Source organism: Tasmannia lanceolata, unplaced genomic scaffold (genome assembly GCF_043159265.1).
Source record: "Tasmannia lanceolata isolate RefF3 unplaced genomic scaffold, GAP_Taslan_0.1 ptg000015l, whole genome shotgun sequence".
In the NCBI taxonomy this organism is placed as follows: domain Eukaryota; kingdom Viridiplantae; phylum Streptophyta; class Magnoliopsida; order Canellales; family Winteraceae; genus Tasmannia; species Tasmannia lanceolata.
In genome coordinates this window covers 28,269,032-28,274,438 of record NW_027518692.1, presented here as the reverse complement: position 1 = coordinate 28,274,438, position 5,407 = coordinate 28,269,032, and the positions used below count along the sequence as shown (strand labels likewise).

The window sequence follows — 5,407 nt, the reverse complement described above, 5'->3', positions numbered from 1 at the left end:
GTCGGGTTGCCAAAGCCCTCAATCCGAGCCCTACCCGAACTCAACCCGGGTTGAGAAAACCCAACCCAACCCGACTAGAACTCAACCCAACCCGACTTTTTTTTGGATTGAAGCCGTCGGGTTCGGGTTGAACCCGCCCAAGTTGCACCCCTAGTACTACCTACATATTTGGTGAACTTTCTATTCCTAAAGTTTTAAACAATGGAACTCTTGTATTGGAAGAAGAAATCCAGTTCAGATTGCAAGGATCACATCGTGGTTTAGAAGATCTGAATATTTTGCCCATTTGATACAATTCTTTACATTGAATTCATCTTTTGCCTTAAATTCTACTAGAGGACTCAAAACTTGAGCAGAAACATCAATTTATGGTACGAATATGATTTCCAAGTGATTTTGTAAGCAAATTGTGTTGCATGTATTAGTCTTTTGATTGTGAAGACTTTATGTAAAGTTAAAGTCATGTGCCCATGTGCCCATACCAGCCCGTTGGTGATAATGGCCTAAGAGGCCCTTGAATATTCGTGCACTTCTTAGTGAGAGCTTGCAATGATGCCCACCCAGTAGATGGCAATCTCACGTCTGCTTGGTGCAAGCCCTAAAGAGATACTCTAATTGTAATGGCCCAAAAAATTACTACGATGTCACAAAAAAAATTCAAATACTAGACTGCTAAATGGGAATTTGAATTGTAAAATCACCACTGCAACAAATATCAGTAATTCCTTGAAGGAACACAAACCAAACACCATTTTCAGCTAAAAAAAAAATACCACAAACCAAACACATGAATTCTTCTCGCTTGCCCTCCACAGATGAGAAAACCCAATCATAGTTCCCAGTACAAATAAAGAATGATGGAAAATCCAATCTTAGCTTGTCTCCTAGTACCATTATGCATCTTCTTTCTCCTCCTCATTCAATGTGATGGGTTGCAAGCAAATATGTCTGTCTATCCCAAAGTTAATCCAAATCATCTTCAATTCACTGCAAAAAACAAACAAGAATTTTATTCCACAAACCCTAAAGAAAACCACCCATTGATGTTTCGGTATGCAATTTAGAATGCAAGTTTACAAACAAATTGCAATAAAATCTTGACCAATTGAAGAAGTTTACCAACTTGATCAATTGTAACATTGTGTATGGAGTTTGAAGAACATCGTTACCTGCTTGAAGAACATAACTCTAGCAGAATGGGATCTTCAACACAAGTTAAACAGTTGTGCAACCATTCTATAAATAAATAAATACATAAGCAGCTGTGAATGAAAGGAAAGATCAGAAACCATGGCCCTAAGAAAGATGCCCAATATTTCATTACTGTGTTCCAAAAAGTAGATTACAAGTAGCTATCCGTGAAGTTTTTTGTAACAAAAAATGGATTGTCATGGCCCCAAGACAGTTTGCCAAAAAAATGGTTTTTTAACTATAACAAAAAAGGATTGCCATGGTAGCAAGCGTCTGTAATCGTCAAAATGGATTGCCATGGTAGCAAGCATTGTAATAAGCCCGAAGGAGTTAAATATTAGCATCTGTGGACCCACGATCCGAGAGGGGCGGGGGGACGTGCCCCCACGACGAGTCTCGGGATCATCCACGTGAAGGAGAGCTCCGCCAAGGAACTCTCGAAAGAGTGCCCCTCACAGCATGAGCGGCGATGTGAAGTGAGATACCTCTCGATTCGGGGACCAGCCCGGATTCCCCAAAATTGAATATCCAATAGAATTCCCGACTTTCGAGTCCCCAGATGTCCCAAAATTAATCTCAAAATTCCTGAGGGGCTGGCCCCAAAATGAGAAGAAGGCTCGTGTTCTGGGCATCTGGTTGTGCACCTCTGTGGGTACAAATCCCCCAAGAGGTCGTTTATATTCCCAAGGCTGCCCCTGCAAAATTGCAGGGCAATCGGGCGAAAAATGTAACATAGGACAAGCGGAGTGTGTGCAATAATCCAGGCGGGGTGGTGTTGGGGAGAATTATCAAATCTGGGGTGTGCAAATATCACCCTAAAAGTCAAGATGTTCTCATGGGGTTTTTGTTACCTTTAGAAGGGTGTATTTGTCATTCCCAGGTAGCTTCTACTTTAAGCAACCTCTAGTGACCCTTGGATCGGATCGGAGGGCTAGGATTATGCAAAGAGAAGAGAATCTTTCCTTTTTATTTCACCCTTCTTCTTACCTGACCCCCCCTTGTAGGTTAAAATGTCAATCAAGAATACACTAAAAGGGGTGGCCTGGGAAGAAAAGGGGCAGAATATATTACTTCCCTTTTTGCTACAAAACCCACCGAATAAGGGTTTCAAAGGGAGGGGGGCCCATTTACCATCTACACAAGAAAAAGAGGGAGAGAGGGAGAAGAGTCAAAACCCATCTCCATCATGGTCCCCTCCCTCCCCCTTTTTCTTCGTCTCCCACCTCACCAAAAAAAAAAAAAGAAAAAAAAGAAAAGGGGAGGCCCATTTCTCATCTACACGAGGAAAAGAGGGAGAGGTGGAGAAAGGTCAAAACCCATCTCCATCATTGTCCCCCCTCCCTCCTCTTTTCTTCGTCTCCCACCTCCCATTTGAAAAGAGGAAAAAAGAGAGAAAGGGGATCTGATTTTTTCAAGAAAAACAGAGGAGGGAAGCCGAGAGCTGCTGAGGGAAAAAGAGGGCGGATTCAATCAGCCGGCCGGATCTAGTTTCGATTCTTAGCTACCCCTAACATCTCCTTCCACTCCCTATCTCTTTGATCTCCACCTCTCGCAAACCCTAACTCATTTTTCATCCACTCCGGCCGTTACTTCGGCCAACTCCCGCCGGCAAACCTTCATCTTCTCCGATCTTCATCTTCCGGTGAGCTTGAGCTCCGGCCACCCTCCAAGCTCCGACCTCTTCCCAGCCACCCCCATACCTCTGCTATTCCCAACGAAACCCACTTCGGTTTCTCCACCAAAACCCACTCCAGCAACAACCACCATCTACCCCCTCTCTTCACCTCCACCCCCACCAACAGCAGCCACCAAGGGAGAGACCGCCATCTCCATTGATTCCGGCAAGCTTGCCGGAATCCGGCCTCGAACCCGAAACCCAAAACCCATCTCCATCTTGCCGCCACTACCATCTCAGCCAGCCAATACCCACCATCATTTTTATTTTTATTTTTTTTATTTTTTTATTTTTTAAAACCTGCAAACCCACATCCACAAAACCCACCTTCTCCGGCAAGCCTCCGGAGTCCGACCGAACCACCACATCAAACCCATTTTCTGTCATCTCCACCTTCTCCGGTAAGCTTGCCGGAATCCGGTAAGCTCAACCCCACTCCTCCGGCCAAGCTCCTTCCACAGTCACCCATCCTTGGCTACTTCCCCTCAAAACCCATTTTTCATTTTCCGTCGAAACCACCGAGACCACCACCTTCTTCTACCTCCGGTCCCCAAGCTACTGCCCATACCACCATCTCCGGCCTCCCAAGCTATCGTCTCCACCACCTTGCCGCCGGCCATACCCTTTCCACCATTTTCTCCATTGTTCCCCCCAAACCCTCCATTAAAATCCCATTTCTCCACCTCTATTCACCCAGTTATTCCCCCTCTCTGTCATCCACCCTTAGCCATCATCCCACCCTAAACCCACTTCATTTTCCTTTCTAACCCACTTCATTAAATCCATTTTAAAAACCCAATCCCAACTCCGGCCAGCACATTCCCGCCGGCAAATCCGAGCTCCGGCTCTCGCTTCGTCATCTCAGCCACCAAAACCCCTTTTGATCAGTCGATCAGTCATCACCTAACCCTTTTCTCATTTTTCCTGCAAACCCACTTTTCCGATCGTCTTCTCCATTATCACCATCAATCGGTCACCACACCTCCATCTCCTCTGTTTCATCTTCTTCATTGTAAACTCCAATCCCCACCACCAACAATAGCCGAGCCACCATCTCCTCCTCCTTCTCTATTTTTCTGCAACTTCCGACCACTGGCAGCCTCTTCGAAAATCCAAGCCACCGTCTCCCTTGTTTCTCCGGCCTCCCACGCCGGGCAGTGTCCACCCCGAGTGAGCCCAGTTCCGTCCCCCGGTTCAGCCTTAATCCAATTCAGCCCCAACTCGGGACCCGTAACCCGGCCCCAATCCAATTCAGCCCCAACTCGGGACCCGTAACCCGACCCCAATCCAATTCAGCCCCAACTCGGACCCGTAACCCGACCCCAATCCAATTCAGGCCCAACTCGGGACCCGTAACCCGACCCCAATCCAATTCAGCCCCAACTCAAGACCCGTAACCCGACCCCAATCTGATTCAACCCCAATTCGGGACCCACACTAATCTTCCTCTTTCCTTCCCTTTCAAGGGTCCTCTTAGTTTTAGGATTTTCCTTAAATCTTAGGGTTTCTTATAGGTTTTTGAGAGGTTGTCCATCGATTTCAGAAGTCGTCTCGGCGGGTCCAGGCTATGACGGAATGCTTCTTGAGCCAACCCCCTTCCCTTCCTGCCTTAGAGTTTCCACAGGTTAAGGGATTTCTTCCTCTTTAGAGTCAGTCCTAGAGAGTTTAGGAGTCAGTCTTACCATCCTAGGGTTTAGGTGTCTGTCCTACCCCTGTAGAGTTTAGGATTCTGTCCTATCCCTTCATAAAATTTAGGATTCCGTCCTTCCATCTTTCAGAGTCAGTCTTCAGCATAGGAGTCAGTCCTTCAGTCTTTCAGGGGTCTGTCCTATCATCATAGGGGTTAGGATTCTGTCCACCCTCTCATCAAGTTGTGCGTTTTTTCTATCCACTCCTGCAAGGTATATGATGCTGTCCAACCCTTGCAGAGTTGTTATTCTGTTCATTCCGCGTTTTTTCTATCCACTCCTGCAAGGTATAGGATGCTGTCCAACCTTTGCAGGATATCAGGAGTCTGTCTTCCCCTTGTGATGATAGGATTCTGTCCTCTTGTATCGAAAAAAAATCAAAAAAACATCTGAAAAATCAAAAATCTCAAAAATCTCGAGTCATTAGAGTGTAGTTAGGAAAATCTGTTCCGAACTACGGATGGCTTGATCCCTAGCTGAGGGGTACGTAGGCAGCTCAGGCGTGCTGCTGGCATCCTGAGTGCAGTCACCATTTTTGTAAATATTTCTCACCATTTTTGTAAATATTTCTCACCTTTCCGTCCGAACTACGGATGGCTTGATCCCTAGCTGAGGGGTACGTAGGCAGCTCAGGCGTGCTGCTGGCATCCTGAGTGCAGTCACCATTTTTGTAAATATTTCTCACAATTTTCACAATTTCCACAATTTCCACAATTTCAGTCACTTCACTCTTTTTTACACCTTTCCGTCCGAACTACGGATGGCTTGATCCCTAGCTGAGGGGTACGTAGGCAGCTCAGGCGTGCTGCTGGCATCCTGAGTTCAGTCACCATTCTTTTTTTACACTATTTTC

General features: G+C 46.1%; 1 long non-coding RNA gene across 1 annotated transcript; it reads right to left on the bottom strand.

Annotated features, from left to right (window-relative positions):
- Positions 1–656: 656 nt before the first annotated feature.
- LOC143847334 (uncharacterized) lies at positions 657–1,483 on the bottom strand. The gene is made up of 2 exons (XR_013235015.1): positions 1,170–1,483; positions 657–987 (listed from the first exon to the last, which is right to left on the bottom strand). It is a non-coding gene; the product is annotated as an uncharacterized LOC143847334 (long non-coding RNA).
- Between the last annotated feature and the right edge of the window lie 3,924 nt (positions 1,484–5,407).